Source organism: Taudactylus pleione, unplaced genomic scaffold (genome assembly GCF_031769625.1).
Source record: "Taudactylus pleione unplaced genomic scaffold, aTauple2 ptg000015l, whole genome shotgun sequence".
Classification (NCBI taxonomy): Eukaryota; Metazoa; Chordata; class Amphibia; order Anura; family Myobatrachidae; genus Taudactylus; species Taudactylus pleione.
Window position 1 is genome coordinate 8,334,945 of NW_028284417.1, and position 12,619 is coordinate 8,347,563.

The 12,619-nt window shown below is 40.1% G+C and overlaps 1 protein-coding gene across 3 annotated transcripts in view; it reads right to left on the reverse strand.

The window, feature by feature from the left end:
* The window catches only part of FILIP1 (filamin A interacting protein 1), a 216,174-nt gene extending 208,703 nt beyond the window's left edge, over positions 1–7,471 (reverse strand). For all 3 annotated transcript variants that reach the window (XM_088471516.1, XM_088471542.1, XM_088471507.1), the window contains exon 1: positions 7,076–7,471. The gene's annotated coding sequence lies outside the window, so the exon portion shown is untranslated. The remainder of the gene's footprint in view (positions 1–7,075) is intronic.
* Between the last annotated feature and the right edge of the window lie 5,148 nt (positions 7,472–12,619).

A 12,619-nucleotide genomic window follows, 5' to 3' on the forward strand; every position in this document is an offset into this window, starting at 1 on the left:
ATAAGCATACAAAACTTTTTTAAATATTTACTTCCTTTTTAAAGTTTTTTTTTATTAAAACTGTATTGATTCCTGTATTGCTGTATGTTTGTCCATGTGATCCTTGGTGGAGCAGACAAATATTTAATGAACTGTGGACCTCATTCAGAATCGGTCGCGAGCGCCAATGCGCTTGTAACGGACTCAATGGTTTGGCCTGCGCACGAGCAGCGGCCGCAAGCCCCGGAGGAACAGAGAAACTCTGTCGCTCCGGAACTCGTTACCAAAGGGGCAGCTGTTGATGTTGATCGACAGCTGCCCCTATTTGGTGGGCAGGCCGGGGGGGGTGGTTTCCAAAACAGGCGTTCCTTAAGGAACGCTTGCCGCTTTGTGGGCGGCCGCACTGACATCATCAGTGATGTCAGTGGGGAGCTTTCTGCTCCAACAGAGCAGAAAGCTCCCTGGGGCTTACGAGTGCCCAGACCCTACCCTAGGGTCTGGTCGTAAGCCCCGATGGTCGCGATGGTGATCACCATCGCGACCATCAACCTGGTTCGGTTGTTAAGCAGTGGTAACCCACAGTTTAACGATCGACAAGGAGGCGGCCGGTCAGAATGGAAGCGGCCGTCCTGATTCTGTGTGACCGCTTGCATCTAAGGACTGCCTCTGAATGAGGTCCTGTGTTTCTTGGTTTATTATTTTTGATTTTTATTCTTATTTTTATTCTCTCACTTGCAATAAAATTATTGGATTTTTACTTATAAATTATTTTTCTCATTATTTTTATGCCTTGCACTTTACCTGCACTTTCTAATGTCACATATATCTTTATATCTTAAACACGCTATTTATATCAATTCCACTATTTGCACTTTAATTTACTATAGTATCTAACCAATACTATCTTTCTATTGATATGAGCAGACACCCTTATTTCTGAGCTTAGTGGTTTGTTTGCAAATGTATGATATTTTGTATTTCTAGTTTAGGGTTTTTATTATTTGGTGCTGCTCCATAATTTTTTTTCCATATACAGTATATATATTTACATGTTATTATTTAAGTATTGTGATTGTTTTGGAGGATTCAACAGCAGATGAGGTTACAGCACCAGAATACTGTAAAAACATCTGTAATCTACATAAACATGTCTACTTCTACTTGCATTGTTATATATTGCACTATGGAGCTGACTAAGGGCCTGATTCAAAGATAGACGCTAATGCGATCGCAGCTACGATTTCATACGCAACGCAGCAGCGAAAATATGCTAATGTTAGCAAAGATCACCCACTGCTGCTTTCTTACCTGCGTGCGATGACGCATACCTGCATAAATATCAGTAACATTAACGCACATCAGCGGCCATCTTACCCTTCTGCAGCCTTGGGAGCTCTTCTGATATGCAGTGCTGTGCATTCACTCGCAGTGTCTAATTTATGCACGCCCATGTAACAGCGTTAAAATGGACAGGCACCCCTGCATTTTTCTGATCACTCCCCGTTACCACCCTAAAACGCTGACAATCTGTCAGTCATTTTGTGATGGGATCCTCTGTGCGTCCGTAACCACAGTGCAGTTTATACGCATGCGCGATGGCAAACATTCGCTCAATCTGCGTGAAAATTGTATTAGCGTCAATCTCTGAATCAGGCCCTAAGTTGGGATGCAAGGAGTGCAACTACATTTATTACTTTGCATGTGGGGTAAATACTGTCTGCTTTTGCATGTAGCCCACCAATGCTGGACAGCTCTCTTTTTATACTGTAATTGAGATTTCAACCCGCCCCTTCCAAATCTAAATCTCTCTGCACATTTTAAATATGTCCCACCTGCAGTGCAGCATAGTTTTACCAAGGTGCAAAGTTACTTTTTTTTTTTGCTTTGTTCCTTACTCTGAATCAGCCCCTATGTGTGTAATACATGAATATTATTGTAGTATTCTTTGCTAGGTATTATTCTTATTAATACAGGTAATTCAACTTAAACTATTGTCTTTCTCAGTGGCATGAGTAAAGCTTTGTGCGCTAAAGGGCATGATTTCTGATGTGTACCTGTATTCTTCAATAAAAATGGTTCTCAGAAGTAGCACGGTATGCAGTAGCACACCTTACTGGCTTATTTACCCAGTGCCCGGGTGTTCCTAAATTCACAAGACTGTACTAGGTTAGAAAAGAGTTTGTCCCTAGTATTGAATATTGACCAGAGTATCTATAGACATCCTAGGATGGAGCTATGCTTACTTACATGGTCTCCGGCATTCAGGTCCTCCAAAGAAATACAGCGCATGTGCAAGATCACCACTCCCGCAGGCGTGTATGGCAAATGGAATATGGTCTGTGTATTTATTGGCTCATGCATGCACAGATGGAGATTTGTCTAGTTGGCAAGTGGGCATAGATTGGGCACTCAAGTCTGTGCATGTATGAATAGTCTTTTGAAAATAACTGCCCCCAAGTCAATTGCCAAAATGGAGGTAAAATGACACTGCGACTGTGTAAAGCTGACCATCCACTATACAATTATCTGTCAGATATATGTCCAATCTGGCTGGTTGGAATGAAAACCTGGTAATGTATGGGAGCAAATGAAAATCGTCCATTTGCTCACAAACACTGGAAAATAGCCAAAAATGGTCGTTCAGACAAAATGGTTAAAACACACAAATTTAACCAATTTTAACAATTTTTTTTGTCCTTTTTTCAGTGTTTAAAACCATATGATCGACTGTCATTTGCTCCCATACATTACCAGGTTTTCATTCCAATCAGCCAGATTGGACAGATATCTGACAGAAAATTGTATAGTGGATGCCCAGCTTAAGGGTGGGCTTTGTGCAGGACATCAGAAACGAGTTGGATAGCAATAAATTAATAATACGTTTCAGCTGTAACACATTTTGGGGGAGATGTATTAAACCTTTTAAAGAGGTAAAGTGGACAAATTGCCAATAGCAACCAATCCGCTTCTAGCTCTCATTTATCATGTACAATTATAGCTAAAGGCTGATTGGCTACTAGGGGCAACGTCTCCACATGTCCTCTTTAGAACTTTTTATATATCTTCCCCTTGGTATCATTGTAGTAAGCGGCAACACAAGTTGTAAGTTAACACTTCTAATCACATTATTTGATTGATAGCCCCCTGAGAGTGATGCTGAGCATAATTTGTATGGTCTGCGCAGTTGAAAATGAAAGATAAAAAATACAGAGAATATTGTGTAATAAAAGTGTGTAAAATGTTAAGCCTAAAGTGCATATGCCTGCACACTTCTAAATATGTTCAGATAAACAAAACCCCATTATTACTAGGAAATACAAATTGCAGAATATCTGCCTGATACAATTAATATTAAACACAGTGGGAACCGGACTAAACATGACAATTAAAAATTAAGTACAAGTACGGTACTATGCAGATGTTTTCGGCTGTTTGCCTGGGCTATGCTCCATCAAATTGCAACCTGGTACACAACCAGTTCTACACTCACAGAGAAGAGTTCAGATAACACTTGGAGAAGAATTTCAAAAGGAACGTGCATCCTGTGGGGCCCATTTATCAATGAGTATTATCCTACACAACACGTTGTAAAACACGCTGTGTATGATAACAGTGCTCCAGCCAATCAGCTCCTTACTGTCATCTGTTTGAAAAATGACAGTTGGGAGCTGGTCGGCTTGAGAACTATTTATCATACGCAACGAGTTTTAAAACTTGTTGCGTATGATAAAACTCATTGATAAATGGGCCCCTGTATATGGAAAAGTTCAGTGGTAGCAGTGAAAAATAAGTAATATGCTGAAAATGTATTCATATAAACCAAAGTGTCCTAAATCAGGTTATGTGAGTGAATATTATGTTGGGAAGTTGGTACCATTGACTAAATCTCTGCATAGCAGGGCAGTTGTAAGCGGGCACTGCAGGCACATTTCATGAAAAATCATATCCTTCTGTTTTGGTTTCTTGGGTCCTCTTCATCTAATTTTAGAACTCAGATGAACATCTGACACATTGAAGTTAGAGTCAATGTTAAAATGAGTCACTTGATCTGACAGCGATGGGAGTGGGTGGGGAATGCTGAAAGGACTGGGGTATAGCAGGATGAAGACAGAACGTGAGCTGGGTATCCAAGTCACATGCTACCTTCTGCTCACATCCTGTCACTCGGCTCATTCCAAAATACATTCCTCATTTCTAATGTCTCTCAGCTGATCACTGTCAAATACTCCATCAGCTGTAATGCTGGGAGGTGGTCCAAGCTCTTTAACCTCTTTAACACATTCCAACAATATGAGCCTGTTGTCATGTTAGTTGTTGACCCAGAGCTGCAACTACACAGAAAACAAAGTCTACCTGACGTTTGTGTCCAAAAACCCTGAAAAGGAATGTCTGTTTGTTTGTTTTTCTCTCACAAGAGCAACTTTGCAGTATATGTTAATTAAAAATTCATACATAAACTCTTTGGTCATAATTACTAGCACCCACATCCCCTGGCACCTGTTCTAGAGTGTTTTCTATCCATTTATCTTGCAGAATAACAAGGATTCCACTGTGGTAATGTCTGGAATGTGGAAGTAGAAACGCATTACAGTAGCAGCACTAATAACTGGATAATGCTTACTTTCTTTGCATTATTCCCATTGTGCAATAATAATATTCTGTAATGGTACAATGAATGGTAAGTTTCACAATGCAGAGTGGTGAGGAACATTTTACTGTGTATCCCAATGGATCAATCTCTTACAAGCTGCCAAAGGAAATGTGTCATTGCAGTCATATGAAAAAAGGATACACCCTTTAATACTGTTTGTCTGTCTGTTTGAATTAAAAGGTAATTACATTTTTTAGAATGTTAATGCTTTGAGAATATGAGGAATATTTCATTTCTCAGCTGGATGCTAATTATATGGTATTTTCACAATAAATAATTATGAAATATTACAGATATATTACTAGATTGTTTGAAACACACAATACATCATCATTTTGCTCTGATGTTTTCTTCTCAATGCTGGATGCACTTTTTATAGTCAGCTCTTATATGACATGAGCAATAGGTGTGCCATACTGTATTTCCGCCGCTCCTGTAGTGGACTGAGGGCCTAATTCAGGAGTGATCGCAAGTGCGAATATGGGCACATACTGAGCGATTGTTTGCCATTGCGCATACGTGTAAGCTGCACTGCAATTACGGATGCACATAGGAAACCATCGCAAAGTGAGTGACAGGATGTCAGCTTTTGGGGGTGATGACGGGGGAGGGGTCAGTGTCTGTCCGTTTGAATGCCATTTAATAGGCGTACATAAATTAGCCACTGACATTGCATACGCAGCGTGAGAGCTCTCTGTGAGCTATGAAGCATGCAGTATCTGCGGCTGGTCAGACCTTGTATAAATGCTCCATGACTGGAGGATGTGCGTCGATGGTACCAATGTTTACACCGAAGTGTGAGGTTGGACGGATATGAGAAAGCAGCAGTGGGCGTCTTTATGCTGGCTGAGAGTGACCCATGTCCAGAGTATTTCTGTGAATTGTATTGAGGTGTTGACAACAACACCTCAATACAAACAGTACATGCATGCTCACCTATAACATGAAACGACAGAAAATACAGTAACAAAGATTTGGTATAATTACTCCCTTTAAGCTAAATCTGTGTATTTTATCACTGCCTCTGCCCCTCTGTAAATTCCAGACATTTCTGCAATTGCAAATCAAATATATATATATATATATATATATAAATATCATACAAACTCGGCACTCACATGCTTTTCAAACTGCAACTCCTTTAAACATAGGGAATGTTGGTTCCAAAATATTGCAATAATTTGTTAAGCTGACCACCGCTTCACGGTCGTTCCCATCTGGCCAGTCCCTACACTGATTCTCAGATAAATAAACTTGATCTGCCACCTTTGGCTCAAGCTTGCATACATTTTAAACATGAAACTGGGTCCTGCCTTAAAGAGACAAGGGCACCCTGTTTTTCAAATGTAAGACAAACTTTTTTTCTTTTTCCAGGTGCTTATTAACTGATAGCCCTGGGTGTGGTCCTGTCTCTTTAAGGCAGGACCCAGTTTCATGTTTAAAATGTATGCAGCTTGAGCCAAAGGTGGCAGATCAAGTTCATTTATCTGAGAATCAGTGTAGGGACTGGCCAGATGGGAATGACCGTGAAGCGGTGGTCAGCTTAACAAATTATTGCAATATTTTGGAACCAACATTCCCTATGGTCAAAGGAGTTGCAGTTTGAAAAGCATGTGAGTGCCGAGTTTGTATGATATTTTATATTTATATATATATATATATATATAAATAAATATAATGCATATACATATATAAAGTCTGTATACATATATATATATATATATATATATATACATATATATATACACAACATACAATCAATCATAGAATGGGGCACTCACCAGAGCATCAATAGGCAAAAATAAGCTTTAATACTTACATAAATATTCTGAAAAAATGTCGACGTTTCGGTCAAACATGATCTTTCTCAAGACCAACAACCATGCATCAGTACAGCAACAGCAGCTTAGGAATCAATGATGTACTGATGCATGGATGTTGGTCTTGAGAAAGGTCACGTTTGACCGAAACGTCGACATCTTTTCGGAATGGTTATGTAAGCATTAAAGCTCATTTTTGCCTATTGATGCTCTGGTGAGTGCCCCTTTCTATGATTGATTGTATCTATCTGGACCAGGATTGGTTTTAGGGGGAGCACCCAATTGTCTACTACAGTATATCTGAAGAAGAGAGCGCAGATTTTTCTGGTTATTTGTATGACTATATATATTTTTATATATATATATATATATATAATAGCTTGCTGTGGCTGACTTAATTCAAGCCTGGATTTATACATACTCGTACATGTATGCTCATATTCACTCTTGCCAATTTACTGAAACAAAATTGTTAATATATTTGAAACTTCTAATAACTATATTGTAACAATATATGTCAGAAATAATTAAGTATATCCTCATCAACTAAGTACAATAATATGCTATTTATTTAAAACACAGATTAGTGACACATTAATGAATAATAAAATCCCTGTTGTCTTACCTGATAGTTCCAAAATGTGCCAGAGAATGTGTCCGGTACTATGGTCCTGTATTGGGTACAGCTTTCAGTGACTTTTCTTGAAAAGCAGAGTGTACCAGTAACATTAAACCCCTGTACTACTGGAACACTGAGAGAGCATCCACGAAACTAAAGATGAGTCTTTAGCTAAATGCTGAGCTAAATTGTGCTAATGGCAACATGCAGATTTCCCAGCCTCAGAAGGAGGAGGTCACACTTGCTCCCTTTTTGGATGATTTGTTTTACTATTCTTTTCATCTGCTGCTAGGTGTTGTTGGGGTTTGGCAGTGTGGTTCTGAGATAATGTTTCCTCTCTTTTGCTCTCCGTAGCCTCTGTTATGCTACAGACTTTGTTGAGTAGTTTCTACTGTGCTATATTTAACTGGTGTTCTCAGCCAGTCAGCCTTGTCAACAGCTGAGAAGTCTGTAGCATTCTTGTTCCTGTTGTAAAGCAGCTATAAGTTATCAGTGGACTCCCTGAGATTATTGTCCAGTGAGCTCATTGGGAGACAACAAACAACTATTATTATAACAAAGCATAGTCACGTTATCTCTATCTTTAACATGTATCCTACCAAAGGCGCTGGTAGTGCTTAGCTCTCAGGCAAAGTTATTTTCTATGCTGCCAGAGACAAGTATCATCTCATTAATCACCACATTGCTACACTTTGCTTGGCACTGTCAATACCAAAGCAGTTAGGGGTCTATATAAAATAAAATGTCCATAGGCAATGATAATTATCAATTCATATTGCATGCTATTTATGTGATCATAACAGTCAGTTCAAGTAGATTCACCCCTTCTGCAAGATGAGTCTTTAGTGAACTGCTGATGGGACAGAGAAGCAACCGGAGAGGTGGACAAGGAAGAAAGTAAGGATGGGACAGGAGCGGATGGGGCTGGATGGGACAGGTTGGAGCGCTGTAGGTGGAGGCTGAGTTGCCCCAACAGATGCGGGGTCTACCTATATATACTTATCTCTATATGTGTGTATGTGTCACTGCCAACCTGTGCGTCCTCCTCACTTCCCGGCCAAACTATCTTGGTTTTGCCTTTTAATTAGTTGCAGCTTTAAAAATATGAGTAAACTCACAGGAATTCTGCCACTGTTATTACATAAACCCCACCATCTCTGATACCATGTACAGATATACTGTATATGAGAAATATACTGTATATAGATTATAGAGAGAGATGAAGTACATATGAGAAACATATATGAAAAGATAGATAGATAAATCCCTTTGAATCTTAAATAAATCAAAATGTAAATGTCCAAAAACAAAAGCCTGAAACTGTCAATCACAGGGAAACACAATTAAAGGTGCCTATACACTTGGCGATGTGCTCACGACATTGTGTCCGATTTCCCCTTGAACGCTCCCCAGCAGCTCCCTGGCAGTCGTGGGGACGATTAGGTGTTAAAAACTGTCCAATGTGACAAACGATCTTTTGTGCCTCCTAACTATTCCAGTGCATCGTGACTGAGATTATCATCTGCCCTACCGCACAGCAGATCTGAAGATGCGCTGTACGACCTGCGGGGACATGCATCGGCATCGTGATCGTGGGTGGACACTCACGATTTGGGCATATTTTACACGATTTGTCGTCACGATGCGTCTTAATCGGGCAAATTGTGTAAAATATCGCTAAGTGTGTAGGCACCTAAACTGTACCATAGCAATATCAAATTTCTGGTTCTTATCGAACCTATCTAATATGAAAAGTAAATAAATATAAATTAATCAACTACTCAGCAAATCTGTGTTGTTAAAAAAGAAAGAATGGAATCGAATGCCATTGCTAAATAGTCTAAACAATATGCAAATGATCCTGGATGGTATCTATTTGTCATTATTATCTACAGAAATAGGCTCAATTCAAAAATTCATCTAGCTGTGTCATTCGATAGTGATGTGGTGATTGGCCAGCCTCAGGTGAACACAACCGGAAGCCCTGAGGCAGTGAGGTTTGTCCCACCTCAGGTGAACACTGTGTGGAACACAGGAACAGGCGGGACCTCAGTGGGGACCTCATTGTCAGTGGGGCAAGTGGGCAGTAGGCTCTGGTACAATAGGGTTGGGGAATAGTAGGTGGGCACTAGGCCCGGGGCATAAACGTGCACTAGGCTCATAGTGTGATTATCTGCCCATGATTAGGTGGGCACTAGGCTTATAGCATGGAAGGACACTAGGCCCTATAGTAGGGTCATTAGCCAACAGTTAGGTGGGCATTAGACCCATAGCGCAGAGTTACACTAGGCCCCATTCTAGTGTGCAGGTCCCATTATTAGGAAACATCCAAAGGTCAGGCCCCTGTTAAAGGAAGGCAGTTGGTAAGGTATCTACTTGTGTTCATTGTATGGTTTCATCACTGCATTGTTGGAGAATATATATAGTAGTAGAGTGTTGTTAATAGGTTAGTGTACTACACCCAGCCTGTAATTGTCATTGTTGTTTCCCTGAGTCAGTTAGAATTCTAGAGCCCTAATATCAGACTGTTTTGGCTGGTACATGCTTAGGGAAAAGGTCAGTGTAGTACAGCTGTGTGAGTGGGCTGGGATCATGACCTTTAACTATCAAAGTGACAAGAATAACTTTGGTGAGTGTAATCTGTTTGTTACCCCCACCCCATTCTCTTCAATGAGCAATTTCAATAGTGGCATTCTGGTAATTTGGCACAGGGGTGTTGCTAAGTCTGAGACCAAGCTTGCCAATGATGACCTTTCACTGAACCCATTGGAGGCCATCCAGACTTAGGGGGTGATTCAGCATCAGATGGAATTGCAAAGTGCAACGCAGGCAGCTTTGCAATTACGTCTTTGCAAATATGCAAATGCAGCAGGAGGTGTATGACACCCCCTGCTGTATTTGCGTTCCCAGCACTGCGACTGAGGGCTGGGATCACCATCGCGAGAATCGATGCTTGATGGTGGATGGCCTCAGCTTACTCAGGCTGGCCGGCTTGCAAGGCCAGGAAACTGCGTCCGTCAATAATCGGAAATCTGTGTTCAGCACTGCACTTGCGTGCAATACTGGATCAACCCCTCAGTGTGTCTGCCTTCCTTTGTAGTGTCTGGGATTGGGATTTTCCCTCCTGCACCGTCCATCTCTAACCTGAGTTCCAGGACCGTCAATCATCAGCAGCCTGACGGTGAGGCGGGTAGAGCAAAATAAGTGGCTGACTACACCTGCACAGCAACAGGCTTTCGCCTCTCACATGATCACAAATATCATAAATTTGTTTAACCAGTTTCTCTGGCTCTGCTCCTATGATTGATCCCACATGTTTGACCCCTTGGATTGGATGACTACCTCTCAGACCTCCGGCTACCCTAAACCATTCACATGTCTGACCTTTAACACTTGAAGGTACAGTACATGTTGAAGTTACACATTCTTTGAAACTGTTATCTCCTGAAACTATTGGAATTTAACAGTTAATATATTGCTATCACAAAATATTCAAGACCTTGCACTAAACCATAAACTTGCTTTATATGATAAGCACTGGAAACCTTGGTAGAAATAAATTAACTATTCTACACAATTTGGTAACACTAATATGGGCTCTCTGTGAGTAATCATAATACAACTGTAAGTACAAACTTCTCAGTTTCCAGAAGACTCAATGGTTTTTGTTTATTGTGCATGTCTCTTTTGTAACTTTCTTTTTTTTTATGTATAACCTCTTTTTTTATCAAGCGCCAAAAGTTACATAATCAGAGAAGGCAAATAACAAAATGTACACAGTCACTGGCGCAACTTTCGGCATAAAAAGGCAGGTGAGATAAGCAGAAATCCTTGACCTGTCAGTAAGAAGTTAGCAACTAAAACAAACCAGTAAGCAACGACTGAAATCCAAAATCTCACAATAAATAGTTCAATAGACACAAAGACAGACAAGGGAAAGGGCATGAGGGTAATAGGCAGGGGCAGTTGCTTATTGGGGAAGACTAGGGTGTTTCCAATATACTGGTATAATTGCTTTATCACATTGTTAAGATGTTTTAACAAAGATTTCTTGTACTTGGATATCGGCATATTTATGGCAATAAAATAACAATAATCCAGGTCAATGGAAATGTCCTCTCCCACAATAATCATGGACAACTGTATTACAGTATTCTTACGGTAATCACAACAAACATGGGAGGGTGTACCCAAGGAAATATCACACCTCCAGCAAACATTTGAGTGATTTGGAAACTTTTATGGAGAACAATAGGGCTTCTTTACCAATTCAATAAAAACTTGTAGCGTGTTTCAACAACAGATTAACTTTGGGAGCTAACATGGGTGAACTGGAGGATAGACACTCACTGACCATCATCCAGTGTGAGGTCAAATTCTCATTGTCATGCAACGGTGAAACTGAAGATCTCTGATAATGATAATGATTCTCAGTGATCAATTTATATATAAGGGAGATAACATGTTTTATCAAGGCTTTAGAAGAAGAACACCACACTTCAAAGGGGTCAGGCCTCAGACTCAAATTAAGAAATGTTGTGTGAAGGTCCTGGACAGCAGGGACCGTTTCCTGAAGGTCTCCCAGAAATCTCTCAAAAATCTGGATGGAAAATGATCAGAGGCTATAGAGTCAGAACATTCATGAAGTTTATAAATATTTTTACTAAACAGATGTGCCCTTTGTAAAGCAATTCATTTGGGTAATGGAATGAAGTGTGCTATTTTAGAATAGTGATCCACAAGTACTAAGATTGTACTGATTGTAGTAAAACCATTTGATGGGGGTAAATTTGAAACAAGATTATGCATCCTTCCATGGTCCTGATGGTATCAGGAGTGGTTGTAACTGGCTGCTTGGAGGAGTGTGCTGAATCTTTTTCCTGGCACAAACTGGACCAAAACTGACCACTTAACATTGTGGACACCAATAAGCAATTGATTTCATTGTCTTGGATACAAAACTGTGGGAGAGCCATATTATTGTTTCAAAATAATTTTCTGTACCTGAGAAGTTGGTACATAGACGTAAGACTTTACTGTCAAACAACCATCTGATAACTTTTGGGCCCTCTGTGAAATTAATTTATCTTAAAATGTTCTTTTTAGTAGTAGTGACTTTAGAAATCCCCCTCAAAGGGGGTTATGGTTGCTGCAACTCTTTCCTCAAGAATTATGGGGAGTACCTGGGGCTTAATTTGGTATTATTTCAAACTGTTGAGATAAGGTGTCTGCCTTTACCATTATTGAGCCTGGATTATAAGAAACTACAAAAGGAAAATGGGTTATGAGCAAAGCCTGACAAGTTTGACGGGAATTTAATCTTTTGACAGATCTTACATACTTCAGGTTGCATGATCTGTGAAGATGGTCATTGAATGTTGAGTTCAGTCTAACAGATGTCTCTACTCTTTCAGCACTTTCAGCACCATTATGAATGCAACAAGATCACAGTCTCTAAAAATTTAATTTTGCTCAGGAGTTTATTTTAACACTAGCCTGATCAGCCAGGGCTAGTGGAACCATAGTAGGGAAATTGGTAGTGTGGGGTCT